This window comes from Hyla sarda, chromosome 6, assembly GCF_029499605.1.
Source record: "Hyla sarda isolate aHylSar1 chromosome 6, aHylSar1.hap1, whole genome shotgun sequence".
Lineage (NCBI taxonomy): Eukaryota > Metazoa > Chordata > Amphibia > Anura > Hylidae > Hyla > Hyla sarda.
Genome location: NC_079194.1, coordinates 294,187,927 through 294,203,458, shown reverse-complemented (window position 1 = coordinate 294,203,458; position 15,532 = coordinate 294,187,927). Strand labels below are relative to the sequence as shown.

Genomic DNA, 15,532 nt, shown 5'->3' with positions numbered 1-15,532 from the left:
TATATACACTGACCTCCCCATATATAGTATATATATATATACTGACCTCCCCATATATAGTATATATACACTGACCTCACCCAGTGTCCTACATATAATGTATATACTGACCTCCCAATATATACTGACCTCACCCATATAATGTATATACACTGACCTCCCCATATATAGTATATATATATATATATATATACTGACCTCACCCGTATAATGTATATATACTGACCTCCCCATAAAAAGTATATATATACTGACCTCACCCATATAATGTATATATACTGACCTCCCCATATATAGTATATATATATACTGACCTCACCCATATAATGTATATACACTGACCTCCCCATATATAGTATATATACTGACCTCACCCATATAATGTGTATATACTGACCTCACCCACATAATGTATATACACTGACCTCCCCATATATAGTATATATACTGACCTCCCCATATAAGGTATATACACTGACCTCCCCATATAATGTATATACACTGACCTCACCCATATATAGTATATATACTGACCTCACCCATATAATGTATATACACTGACCTCACCCATATATAGTATATATACTGACCTCACACATATAATGTATATACACTGACCTCCCCATATATAGTATATATATATACTGACCTCACCCATATAATGTATATACACTGACCTCCCCATATATAGTATACACATGAGTGAGGTCAGTATACATACATTATAGGGGCACTAGTGTGAGGTCAGTGAGTGTGTGTGTATATATATATATATATATATATATATATATATATATATATATATAGGTCAGTGGATGAGGTTAGTATATATGGATGAGATTAGTATATATGCATTATATAGGGCAGAGATAAGGTCAGAACATATACATATAGGGTAGAGGATGAGGTCAGTATATACAACAAGGGGCAGAGTGTGAGGTCAATATATGCATTATATATGGGGTAGGGGAAGAGGAAAGTGTATACACCATATATATGGCTGAGGTCATTATATACATTATATGTGTGTATATATATATATATATATATATATATATATGGTACAGGGTGAAGTGTATACACTTTATATAAGGCAGAGGGTGAGGTCAGTATATATACACACATTATATAAGGGCAGAGCGTGAGGTCAGTATATGGGAGACATACATGGGGCACAGGGTAAGGTCATATACACCAAATCTGGTGCCCCTTATGTATTATGTATACTTACTGACCTCACCCATTGTATATATGTACACTGACTTCACCCATATATACACTGACCTAACACACACACACACACACATATATATATATATACACACACATACTGACCTCACCCAGTGCCCCTATAATGTGTATACACTGACCTCACCTAAGCATAGTATATATATACTGTATCTGTATATACAAGGACCTCTGTGACCTTTATCAGGTCAGTATATAATACCAGCCGGTCAGCCTGTGATCAGCCCCTATATCACCCAGTACCGGACATATAGCCGGCAGTGCCGCTCACCTCTACTGCGATCTTATGTGCGGCATTCCGTGCTTGGGGTACGGGTAAAGCGGTACCGCAGGGTCGGTGTACCGGTGGAGGAGGGTGCGGTACCGCAGTATCGGGTCGGTGTACCGGTGGAGGAGGGTGCGGTACCGCAGTTTCGGGTCGGTGTACCGGAGGAGGAGGATGCGGTACCGCAGTATCGGGTCGGTGTACCGGTGGAGGAGGGTGCGGTACCGCAGTATCGGGTCGGTGTACCGGCGGAGGAGGGTGCGGTACCGCAGTTTCGGGTCGGTGTACCGGTGGAGGAGGGTGCGGTACCGCAGTTTCGGGTCGGTGTACCGGCGGAGGAGGGTGCGGTACCGCAGTTTCGGGTCGGTGTACCGGTGGAGGAGGGTGCGGTACCGCAGGGTCGGTTCAGTATCGCGCGGTTACCGGTAACGTCGGTGTCAGCCGTAGATTTTTGGTTCCAGGCGCCAAACAGCCGATACTTTGTTTCAATTTGCCACCTTATCAGCGAGCGGGCAAGCCGACCAATCAGAGAGCGGCGACTCATCCAATCCGACCAATGAGAAGGCGGGAGGCCCGGAGGGCGGGGCGCGGGAATGTATGTGCTGTGACCTGTGAGTGTACTTTGCACTTGTGTATATATACGTTACTAGGGCTGTGCAGCCTAAGGGGGACTACAAGTCCCAGCAACAGCTTCAACCTGTGTGCCAGGAATGCCACCTAAAGGACTTTTAGGAGACACTGTTTAGATCAGTGTTCCCCAACATGTGGATCTCCAGCTGTTGCAAAACCACAACTCCCAGCATGCCCTGACCGCCATAGGTTCTCCAGCCATTGCGCAACTACAACTCTCACTATGTACCTGCACCCACATGCTCTGCAGCCTTTGCAAAACTACAGCTCCCAGCATGCCCTGAAAGCCACAGGCCCTCCAGTGGTTGCAAAACTACAGCTCCCAGCATGTCCTGAAAGCCACAGGCCCTCCAGTGGTTGCAAAACTACAGCTCCCAGCATGTCCTGAAAGCCACAGGCCCTCCAGTGGTTGCAAAACTACAGCTCCCAGCATGCCCTGAAAGCCACAGGCCCTCCAGTTGTTCGGAAACTACAGCTCCCAGCATGCCCTGAAAGCCACAGGCTCTCCAGTTGTTCGGAAACTACAACTCTTCTCATGCCCTGACAGCCATAGGCTCTGCAACCTGTGCAAAACTACAACTCCCAGCATGCATTGTCACCCACAGTCTCTCTGGCTCTTGCAAAACTATAACTCCCAGCATGTACTGACATTCATGGGCTCTCCAGCCTATGCAAAACTGCAACTCCCAGCATGAACTGACACCCACGGTCTTTCTGGCCCTTGCAAAACTACAACTCCCAGCATGCACTGACACCCACGGTCTCTCTGGCCCTTGCAAAACTACAACTCCCAGCATGCACTGAAACCCATAGGTTCTCTGGCCCTTGCAAAACTACAACTCCCAGCATGCATTGTCACCCACAGTCTCTCTGGCTCTTGCAAAACTATAACTCCCAGCATGCACTGACATTCATGGGCTCTCCAGCCTATGCAAAACTGCAACTCCCAGCATGAACTGACACCCACGATCTTTCTGGCCCTTGCAAAACTACAACTCCCAGCATGCACTGACACCCACGGTCTCTCTGGCCCTTGCAAAACTACAACTCCCAGCATGCACTGAAACCCATAGGTTCTCTGGCCCTTGCAAAACTACAACTCCCAGCATGCACTGACACCCATAGGCTCTCTGGCCCTTGCAAAACTACAACTCCCAGCATGCACTGACATTCATGGGCTCTCCAGCCTATGCAAAACTGCAACTCCCAGCATGAACTGACACCCACGGTCTTTCTGGCCCTTGCAAAACTACAACTCCCAGCATGCACTGACACCCACGGTCTCTCTGGCCCTTGCAAAACTACAACTCCCAGCATGCACTGAAACCCATAGGTTCTCTGGCCCTTGCAAAACTACAACTCCCAGCATGCACTGACACCCATAGGCTCTCTGGCCCTTGCAAAACTACAACTCCCAGCATGCACTGACATTCATGGGCTCTCCAGCCTATGCAAAACTGCAACTCCCAGCATGAACTGACACCCACGGTCTTTCTGGCCCTTGCAAAACTACAACTCCCAGCATGCACTGACACCCACGGTCTCTCTGGCCCTTGCAAAACTACAACTCCCAGCATGCACTGAAACCCATAGGTTCTCTGGCCCTTGCAAAACTACAACTCCCAGCATGCACTGACACCCATAGGCTCTCTGGCCCTTGCAAAACTACAACTCCCAGCATGAACTAACACCCATAGGCTCTCTGTCCCTTGCAAAACTACAACTCCCAGCATGAACTAACACCCATAGGCTCTCTGGCCCTTGCAAAACTACAACTCCCAGCATGAACTAACACCCATAGGCTCTCTGGCCCTTGCAAAACTACAACTCCCTTGGCTGAGGGTCTTATGCCAAAATCTTCTGCCTAAGACAGTGTTTCCCAACCAGGGTGCCTCCAGCTGTTGCAAAACTACAACTCCCCGCATGCCCGGACAGCCATTGGCTGTCCGGGCATGCTGGGAGTTGTAGTTTTGCAACAGCTGCAGGCACCCTGGTTGGGAAACACTGCATTATACCATGACTAAGGGTCATATAGACCCGAAATGCGTCGCCTGTCCTGGTCGGCCAGCTGCACCAAAATTGGTGGGTGTGCTCAACTTTTGACTAATGTGTATGGGGGGCACTTAGTAGAACCAGGGGATCGATCCACGTGTGGCCAAACAATGGGTGTAATTTAACCCCTTGAGGACGCAACGATTTCTCATTTTTGCGTTTCCCAATTTTTCCTCCTCGCCTTCTAATAGCCACAACGCTTTCAAATGTTCCTCTTCTGACCCCTATAACTCTTATTTTTCCGTATACAAGGAAGTATGAGTCATTTTTTGCGCTGTTACCTGTAGTTTTTATCGGTAGCCTTTTTGTTTAGATTGGACTTTTTGCTCACTTTTTATGAATTTTTACTGTTATATGAAGAAACCAAAAATTTGCAATTCAGCAAAAATCAGCAATTGGTATTTTTTTTTCTTTTTACGTTTATGGCCATTGACCGTGCGTTTTATATAAACATCTTATTTGAATAGTTCAGACATTTCTGAATGCAGCGATACTAAATACCTTTGTTTTGTTTTTTTAAATGGATTTGAAAAATGGGATAAAGGGGGTAATTGAAACTTTTAGTAGGGAAAGGGCTTATTCACTATTGCTTAATCCCCATAAAAGACAATGATGTCCCCATAGCATCATTGTTATCAGCGCTCCATTACTACAGGCTGCCATAGCACAGCGTTGATCATTGTTATCAGCGCTCCATTACTACAGGCTGCCATAGCACAGCACTGATCAAGGTTATCGGCGCTCCATTACTACAGTCTGCAACAGCACAGCATTGATCAGTGTTATCAGCGCTCCATTACTACAGGCTGCAACAGCACAGCGTTGATCAGTGTTATCAGCGCTCCATTACTACAGGCTGCAACAGCACAGCATTGATCAGTGTTATCAGTGCTCCATTACTACAGGTTGCCATAGCACAGTGTTATCAGCGCTCCATTACTACAGGCTGCCATAGCACAGCGTTATCAGTGCTCCATTACTACAGGCTGCCATAGCACAGCACTGATCAAGGTTATCGGCGCTCCATTACTACAGTCTGCAACAGCACAGCATTGATCAGTGTTATCAGCGCTCCATTACTACAGGCTGCAACAGCACAGCGTTGATCAGTGTTATCAGCGCTCCATTACTACAGGTTGCCATAGCACAGCGTTATCAGCGCTCCATTACTACAGGCTGCCATAGCACAGCGTTATCAGCGCTCCATTACTACAGGCTGCAACAGCACAGCATTGATCAGTGTTATCAGTGCTCCATTACTACAGGTTGCCATAGCACAGTGTTATCAGTGCTCCATTACTACAGGCTGCCATAGCACAGCATTGATCAATGTTATCGGCGCTCCATTACTACAGGCTGCAACAGCACAGCATTGATCAGTGTTATCAGTGCTCCATTACTACAGGTTGCCATAGCACAGTGTTATCAGCGCTCCATTACTACAGGCTGCCATAGCACAGCGTTATCAGCGCTCCATTACTACAGGCTGCAACAGCACAGCATTGATCAGTGTTATCAGTGCTCCATTACTACAGGTTGCCATAGCACAGTGTTATCAGCGCTCCATTACTACAGTCTGCCATAGCACAGCATTGATCAATGTTATTGGTGCTTTATTACTAAAGGCTGCCATAACATTGATCAGTGTTATTGACGCTCCATTACTACAGTCTGCCATAGCGCAGCATTGATCAGTGTTATCCCTCTCCATTACTACAGGCTGCTATAGCACAGCACTGATCAGTGTTATCAGTGCGCCATTACTAGAGGCCACCATAGCACAGAATTGATCAGTGTTATCGGCGTCCATTACTACAGACTGCAACAGCACAGCGCTGATCAGTATTATTGGTGCTCCATTACTACAGGCTGCCATAGCAAAGCATTGATCAGTGTTATCAGCACTCCATTAATATAGGCTGCCATAGCACAGCATTGATCAGTGTTATCAGCACTCCATTACTACAGGCTTCCATAGCACAGTGTTATCAGTGCTCCATTACTACAGGCTGCCATAGCACAGCATTGATCAGTGTTATCGGCGCTCCATTACTACAGGCTGCAACAGCAGAGCATTGACCAGTGTTATCGTCACTCCATTACTACAGGCTGCCATACCGCAGTGTTATCAGCGCTCCATTACTACAGTCTGCCATAGCACAGCATTGATCAGTGTTATCAGCACTCCATTACTACAGGCTGATATAGCACAGCACTGATTAATGTTATTGGTGCTTTATTACTACAGGCTGCCATAACATTGATCAGTGTTATCGACGCTCCATTACTACAGACTGCAATAGCACAGCGCTGATCAGTGTTATCAGCGCTCCATTACTAAAGTCTGCCATAGCCCAGCATTGATCAGTGTTATCGGCGCTCCATTACTACAGGCTGCCATAGCACAACATTGATCAGTGTTATCGGTCTCCATTACTACAGGCTGCTATAGAACACCATTGATCAGTGTTATCGGTGCTCCATTACTACAGGCTGCCATAGCACAACATTGATCAGTGTTATCAGTCTGCATTAATACAGGCTGCCATAGAACACCACTAATCAGTGTTATCGGTCTCCATTACTACAGGCTGCCATAGCACAGCATTGATCAGTGTAATCAACGCTCCATTACTACAGGCTGCCATAGCACAGCATTGATCAGTGTTATCAACGCTCCATTACTACAGGCTGCCATAGCACAGCATTGAGCAGTGTTATCGGCGTCCTTTACTACAGTCTGCCATAGCACAGCATTGATCAGTGTTATCGGCACTCCATTACTACAGGCTGCCATCGCACAGTACTGATCAGTGTTATCGGCCTCCATTACTATAGGCTGCCATAGAACACCATTGATCAGTGTTATCAGCCTCCATTAATATAGGCTGCCATAGCACAGCCCTGCATAAACTACGACATGTATTCCGCGGGGGGACCCTTGTTCAACCCTTCTCTCCCCTGACATCCAGAATCAACAGAGAGTTTAGAAGGCATCGTACACATAGATCAGTGTATGCCAACCAGAGTGCCTCCAGTCCAGGCATGCTGGTAGTTGTATTTTTACAACAGCTGGAGGCACCTTGGTTGAGAAACACTGATGTAAAGCATGCACAGCAATTTGTAGCAGCTTTTGTTTTTAGCTCAAAGACTGAGATCCTGAGTGGCAGACCCCCCCCCCCCCCCCCCCACACTTTAATGGTGTCTATATTCCCCAATACGTCATACGAATGTTGACCTTACTAATAAGCTTTAAGATGTATTAAGGGGAGGTTTCTGGGAAAATACCGGAGCACAGATCGCCATTCCATCAACTCAGAGACACATTTGGCATCATCACAGATGGGTCCAAATAATGGAGAGAGGGGGGATCCAAACAGGAGCGAGACCTCCATGTAATCCTATCCTTTACTGCGCCGGAATCCGGAAATTAACGTGAAGTCATGTCCATGGGGTGAGGAGATGGTCCATGGTGGTAGAGATGGGAGTCCCTCAGGGTTACTCTACACTTCTCCAAATGGCCTCACCACATTGATTGGAGGGGACACAAGGGGCCATATAATAGGAACGTGTCCCGGGGAGGAAGTATTAATTATTAATGCCGTATGCTACAGTACGGGGCATATATCAATATATACAGAAGATATATAACTTATACCAGCTGTACATATATATTATATACAGTATATACCCAGGTTATACCAGCATGGTCCATATCACTATATATACAGGAGATATATAACTTATACCAGCTGTACATATATATTATATACAGTATATACCAGGTTATACCAGCATGGTCCATATCACTATATACAGGAGATATATAACTTATACCAGCTGTACATATATATTATATACAGTATATACCCAGGTTATACCAGCATGGTCCATATCACTATATACAGGAGATATATAACTTATACCAGCTGTACATATATATTATATACAGTATATACCCAGGTTATACCAGCATGGTCCATATCACTATATATACAGGAGATATATAACTTATACCAGCTGTACATATATATTATATACAGTATATACCCAGGTTATACCAGCATGGTCCATATCACTATATACAGGAGATATATAACTTATACCAGCTGTACATATATATTATATACAGTATATACCCAGGTTATACCAGCATGGTCCATATCACTATATACAGGAGATATATAACTTATACCAGCTGTACATATATGATTATATACAGTATATACCCAGGATATACCAGCATGGTCCATATCACTATATACAGGAGATATATAACTTATACCAGCTGTACATATATAATTATATACGGTATATACCCAGGTTATACCAGCATGGTCCACATCACTATATACAGGAGATATATAACTTATACCAGCTGTACATATATATTATATACAGTATATACCAGGTTATACCAGCATGGTCCATATCACTATATACAGGAGATATATGACTTATACCAGCTGTACATATATATAATATACAGTATATACCCAGGTTATACCAGCATGGTCCATATCACTATATACCGGAGATATATAACTTATACCAGCTGTACATATATAATTATATACAGTATATACCCAGGTTATACATGGTCCATATCACTATATACAGGAGATATATAACTTATACCAGCTGTACATATATATTATATACAGTATATACCAGGTTATACCAGCACGGTCCATATAACTATATACAGGAGATATATAACTTATACCAGCTGTACATATATATTATATACAGTATATACCAGGTTATACCAGCATGGCCCATATCACTATATACAGGATATATAACTTATACCAGCTGTACATATATATTATATACAGTATATACCCAGGTTATACCTGCATGGTCCATATCACTATATATAGGAGATATATAACTTATACCAGCTGTACATATATATTATATACAGTATATACCAGGTTATACCTGCATGGTCCATATCACTATATACAGGAGATATATAACTTATACCAGCTGTACCTATATATTATATACAGTATATACCCAGGTTATATCAGCATGGTCCATATCACTATATACAGGAGATATATAACTTATACCAGCTGTACATATATATTATATACAGTATATACCCAGGTTATACCAGCATGGTCCATATCACTATATACAGGAGATATATAACTTATACCAGCTGTACATATATATTATATACAGTATATACCCAGGTTATACCAGCATGGTCCATATCACTATATACAGGAGATATATAACTTATACCAGCTGTACATATATATTATATACAGTATATACCAGCACGGTGTATATCACTATATACAGGAGATATATAACTTATACCAGCTGTACATATATATTATATACAGTATATACCAGGTTATACCAGCACGGTCCATATAACTATATACAGGAGATATATAACTTATACCAGCTGTACATATATATTATATACAGTATATACCAGGTTATACCGGCATGGTCCATATCACTATATACAGGATATATAACTTATACCAGCTGTACATATATATTATATACAGTATATACCCAGGTTATACCTGCATGGTCCATATCACTATATATAGGAGATATATAACTTATACCAGCTGTACATATATATTATATACAGTATATACCCAGGTTATACCTGCATGGTCCATATCACTATATATAGGAGATATATAACTTATACCAGCTGTACATATATATTATATACAGTATATACCCAGGTTATACCAGCATGGTCCATATCACTATATACAGGAGATATATAACTTATACCAGCTGTACATAAATAATTATAACACTCAGGTTATATCATATATGTCTTCTGCTTTTTTTAAAGGGGTTATCCAGAAAATAACTTTTCTTTTATATATCAACTGGCTCCAGAAAGTTAAACAGATTTGTATATTACTTCTATTAAAAAAATCTTAATCCTTTCAGTACTTATGAGCTGATGAAGTTGAGTTGTTCTTTTCTGTCTAAGTGCTCTCTGATGACACCTGTCTCGGGAACCACCCAGTTTAGTAGCAAATCCCCAAAGCAAACCTCTTCTACTCTATACAGTTCCCGAGACAAGCAGAGATGGCAGCAGAGAGCACTGTTGCCAGACAGAAAACAACAACTCAACTTCAGCAGCTGATAATTATTGAAAGGATTAAGATTTTTTAATAGAAGTAATTAATTTACAAATCTGTTTAACTTTCTGGAGCCAGTTCCTGGAATACCCCTTTAAGAGATTCTGTAAATCTTGTGGATTTGTACGGTATTAGGGGAATTCTCCCATAACAATATGGCTATTTCTATTGCAGGGGGGGATTGGATCTGTAATATGTTTGTCCAGGAACAATGTAAAGCGGCTTCGCCCGGACCATAATCCTGCAGAGTATTACAGAAATATCGGCTTTGAAGAAAATCTTAATTTTCTTCTCAACATCAAAGAACATTCTGGATCATTATTTCCTCGCTCGGCCAATTTTCTATGTCAAATGGGCCCAGGAGTCTACTTAGTCATATACGTTGGGATGGAACAGTTTTCAGGAGTAAATACTTTACTGTGGAGGAAAACTAAGACTTTAAAGGGGTATTCCAGGAAAAAACTTATATATATATATATATCAACTGGCTCCAGAAAGTTAAACAGATTTGTGAATTACTTCTATTAAAAAATCTTAATCCTTTCAGTACTTATGAGCTTCTGAAGTTAAGGTTGTTCTTTTCTGTCTAAGTGCTCTCTGATGACACCTGTCTTGGGAAACGCCCACTTTAGAAGAGGTTTGCTATGGGGATTTGCTTCTAAACTGGGCGTTTCCCAAGACACGTGTCATCAGAGAGCACTTAGACAGAAAAGAACAACTCAACTTCAGAAGCTCATAAGTACTGAAAGGATTAAGATTTTTTAATAGAAGTAATTTACAAATCTGCTTAACTTTCCGGAGCCAGTTGAATATATATATATATATATATATATATATATATATATAAAGTTTTTTCCTGGATAACCCCTTTAAATGAATCCTCCACTCAGGCCAAACGTTAAAACGCCCCCTGAGGACCCGGGCTGAGAAAATGGACAAAAACCTCACATAGGTGAGAAGTAATGATAGGACACAATGTAACAAAACTTCTGCTGATGCTTCATGTAGCGCAAGTCTGATTGTCCAGAAAGTCTGAAAATCCGGAAAGTCTGGTATTGCGGCACTGAAGTGTAATATAATATAGACCAGTGGTCTTCAACCTGCGGACCTCCAGATGTTGCAAAACTACAACTCCCAGTATGCCCGGACAGCCGTTGGCTGTCCGGGCATGCTGGGAATTGTAGTTTTGCAACATCTGGAGGTCCGCAGGTTGGAGACCACTGATATAGACTTACAAAGGACCAGAATCGGACTGAGCAAAATGAACCAGTACTCCACCCCTCCGATCACCCCACAATCTCCCTGCTGCACCCGCTCTTGAAGTCACGACGTCACGCCCCCTCCCATAGACTTGCATTGAGGGGGCGTGGCCGTGACTTCACGAGCGGGCGTGACTGTGGCGTCACGAGCCTCTGCCCGCAATCGCCAGTCATCCGGCACGGAGCTAAGTTTGCTTCATGCACCGCATGTCTGGGGTGCCGAAGCCGAGATCGTGGGGGGTCCACAGCGGCGGGACCCCCGTGATTAGACATCTTATGCCCTATACTTTGGATAGGGGATAAGATGTCTAGAGGCGGAGTACCCCTTTAACATCAGGTAAAAAAAAAAAAAAAAAAAAGGATATAGCATTGCATACCTGTCTGCCTTGGTTGTAAAACTACCAAAAATCCTGATTGAGCAGCTGCTCAGTACTACAATTCCCAGAATGCATTGCATTTCCCCATCTCTTTATCACAGCTCTCTCACCCTGCCTCCTTCAAATCAAAAGCAAGGCTGTTGCAGAACATTTCACAGCAGACTATCACACAATCAAGGAGATTGCAGCAGCTGCTGTATACATTCCCTGTCTGCTCCTCTGACTGGCATTGTTTAGCACAAGGCGGCATACTGTACCCAACTGTTTTTGGTCAGCCCTATATTAACTGAATATAGTGGTCGAGTGCAGGGTGGGGAGAGGGGGCACTACCCCAATACTAGTGATTGTGGGGATCCCAGTAATCATACATTTATTACCTATGTCATAGTAATACATTACTTTTCTAGGGGTCATATAGGGTCTTTCTGCTTTAACATTTGTATTGCTGTGCAGGGTTTAATTTCTGTTCATGTCTATACATTTGGAAAAACAGTATATAATATATATATATATATATATATATATATATATATATATATATTTCCATATTACAGAGCTATAGCCACTGAATTATCAGCAATATAAGGAACCATTTTCTCCTGAAAAAGCACTTGGAACATTTGACTACAACTCCCAGCATGCCTGGACAGCTGAAAGCATGCTGGGAGTTATAGTTTTACAACAGCTGGAGGCCCCCTGGTTGGGAAACACTGTTGCAGAGAATTCTGTAGACTGGATACAATTGTATCAAAGTCTCAACTGTCAAACATTCAAATTTAGATGTATGTAAACATGTTCCAAGCGTTTTCAAGCGGTCCTAGTGCCGACATGTTCTGCTGAAAATTTCCGCAATAAAATCTGCCGTGTTAACAGGTTACGTTCAAAGGGGCGGATTACCTGCGGAATTTCCGCAGTGGATTTGGCTACCATTGAATTTAATGGGTCCGAAGGAAAATCTGCAAATCTGCCTCTATTGTGGATTTTCTGCTGACCCATTGAAGTCAATGGTAGCAAAATCCACTGCAGATTTTCTGCAGTAAATACGTTGCGGAAATTACGCATGTAATTCACCCATGTGAAAGTAACCTAAAAAGGGAACTCCAGTCTGCAAAAACATTTCAGTAGTCAGATCCCAACCAGTGATCAGCAACTAATTTCCTATTATGTTTTACAAAGCGGAGTACCCCTTTAAATATATATCTCAATATACATAATTTTTTTTGTTTTATATATATATATATATATATAAAATTTGCATGCCAAAAAATTCTGACATTTTTATCTCACTGTTTTCTTTTTTTTTAACCTTTTTTTTGCATTTTTAGAAATATTTTTCTCTAGATGTTTATTGTCTATTGTTATTGCTAGAGAAAAAGGCTATTGTGCAGTTTACAGACCAGACATTTTTAGGACGGAAAAAAAAAAACACATTCCAAAAAACAGACCTTACACTTAATTTTAGGGTCCTAAAATGTTGCTGAATAGGAATTACCAGCTGTTCAATGAAGTTTTTTATTTAATTTTTTTTATTTAAGCTTTAAACCAGCCATTAGAGATGAGCGAACTTACAGTAAATTTGATTCGTCACGAACTCCTCGGCTCGGCAGTTGATGACTTTTCCTGCATAAATTAGTTCAGCTTTCCGGTGCTCCTGTGGGCTGGAAAAGGTGGATACAGTCCTAGGAGACTCTTTCCTAGGAATGTATCCACCTTTTCCAGCCCACCGGAGCACCTGAAGGCTGAACTAATTTACGCAGGAAAAGTCATCAACTGCCGAGCCGAGAAGTTCATGACGAATCGAATTTACTGTAAGTTCGCTCATCTCTACCAGCCATCTTACTATTCAAAACATGGACCAGACTACTGTGTGTGAATACAACCCAATGTACTGTATAGAAGACGTGTACGGAATGTCTGCAGACGGGGAGCGGCTTTATACGCCTCAGCTGCTATATTTTGTGGATTAAACAAGTGTAGTAGAAACCAGGAGAACAAACAATCAGTCAGTGGTCACTATGACCCGGCCCATCCCCCTCTACCTCCATTGTGAAGACACCTTCAAAGAGGACGGGTCCACCTGTGCCCAGGGCAAGGCTACTAACATCTGCATTTATTGTCTACAGCAGGGTTTTCCAAACATTGTGCCTCCAGCTGTTGCCAAACTACAACTCCCAGCATGCCCGGACAGCCGTTGGCTGTCCGGGCATGCTGGTAGTTGTAGTTTGGCAACAGCTGGAGGCATTCTGGCTTGGAAACATTGATTCATAGCTTCTAGGACCAATGTGTCTCCAGCTGTAGTAAAACTACAACTCCCAGCATGCAACAGTTTGCTGGAGATAACCTGCTTGGGAAAGCAGGGTAATGTGTACTAGGTATTAGGTATTCTGCTGATGTTCCTTCATTCATTCAGATGTCGTGGGAAAAAAGGATCAGGAATGGTGAATTTCATCACGCTGATCCTTTGTTCTCAAGACAGATCTAAAGAGAAAAGCCCAGGCTGGATGTGTCTGGAGGGGACAGAAGAGTCCGACAGGGGAGAGAGGAGTCTGAAGGTGGAGGACAGAGAACTATGGAGGAAGGGACAGAGGAGTCTGGGGGGAGAGGACAGAGGAGTCTGGGGGGAGAGGACAGAGGACTATGGAGGAACAGACAGAGGAGTCTGAAGGAGGAGACAGAGGAGACAGCGGAGTCTGGAGGAGGAGACAGAGGAGTCTGGAGGAGCAAAGAGGAGTCTGGAGGAGCAAAGAGGAGTCTGGAGGGAGAAGACAGAGGACTATGGAGGAAAGGACAGAGGAGTCTGGAGGAGGAGACAGAGGAGTCTGGAGGGAGAGGACAGAGGACTATGGAGGAACGGACAGAGGAGTCTGGAGGAGGAGACAGAGAAGTCTACAGGGAGAGAACAGAGGAGTCTGGAGGAGGAGACAGAGGAGTCTGGAGGAAGATTACAGAGGAGTCTGGAGGGAGAGGACAGAGAGTCTAGAGGGAGAGGACAGAGGCATCTAGAGGAGGAGACAGGAGTCTGGAGGAGCACAGAGGAGTCTGGAGGAGCACAGAGGAGTCTGGAGGGAGAGGACAGAGGAGTCTGGAGGAGGAGACAGGAATCTGGAGGAGGAGACAGAGGAGTCTGGAGGAGCACAGAGGAGTCTGGAGGGAGAGGACAGAGGACTCTGGAGAAAGGGACAGAGGAGTCTGGAGGAGCACAGAGGAGTCTGGAGGGAGATGACAGAGGACTCTGGAGGAAAGGACAGAGGAGTCTGGAGGAGAACAGAGGAGTCTGGAGGAGGGAACAGAGGGGTCTGGGGGAGGGAACAGAGGGGTCTGGGGGAGGGAACAGAGGGGTCTGGAGGATGGAACAGATGAGTCTGGAGGGGGGCAGAGGGTATATAGGGTTCTGGATGAGGAGACAGAGGAATCTGTAGGGAGGAGAAAGAGGAGTCTGAAGAAGAACAAAGGCGTCTGGAGGACAGCAGAGAAGTCTGGAGGGGGCAGAGGGGATATAGGGGTCTGGAGGAGGAGACAGAGGAGTCCGGAGGTGGGTAGAGAGGAGTCTGGAGGAAGGAGATAGAG

At 43.5% G+C, this 15,532-nt stretch overlaps 1 protein-coding gene across 3 annotated transcripts in view; it reads right to left on the bottom strand.

Annotated features, from left to right (window-relative positions):
- E2F8 (E2F transcription factor 8) overlaps positions 1–15,532 on the bottom strand; it is a 53,087-nt gene that overhangs the window by 31,260 nt on the left and 6,295 nt on the right. Inside the window, exon 1 of one of the 3 annotated variants that reach the window (XM_056527783.1) lies at positions 1,937–2,021. The exons of 1 other annotated variant lie outside the window; for it this stretch is intronic. The gene's annotated coding sequence lies outside the window, so the exon portion shown is untranslated. Of the gene's footprint in view, positions 1–1,519; positions 2,022–15,532 lie in introns of those variants that run through there. One more of the 3 variants, XM_056527782.1, reaches the window with a different exon arrangement.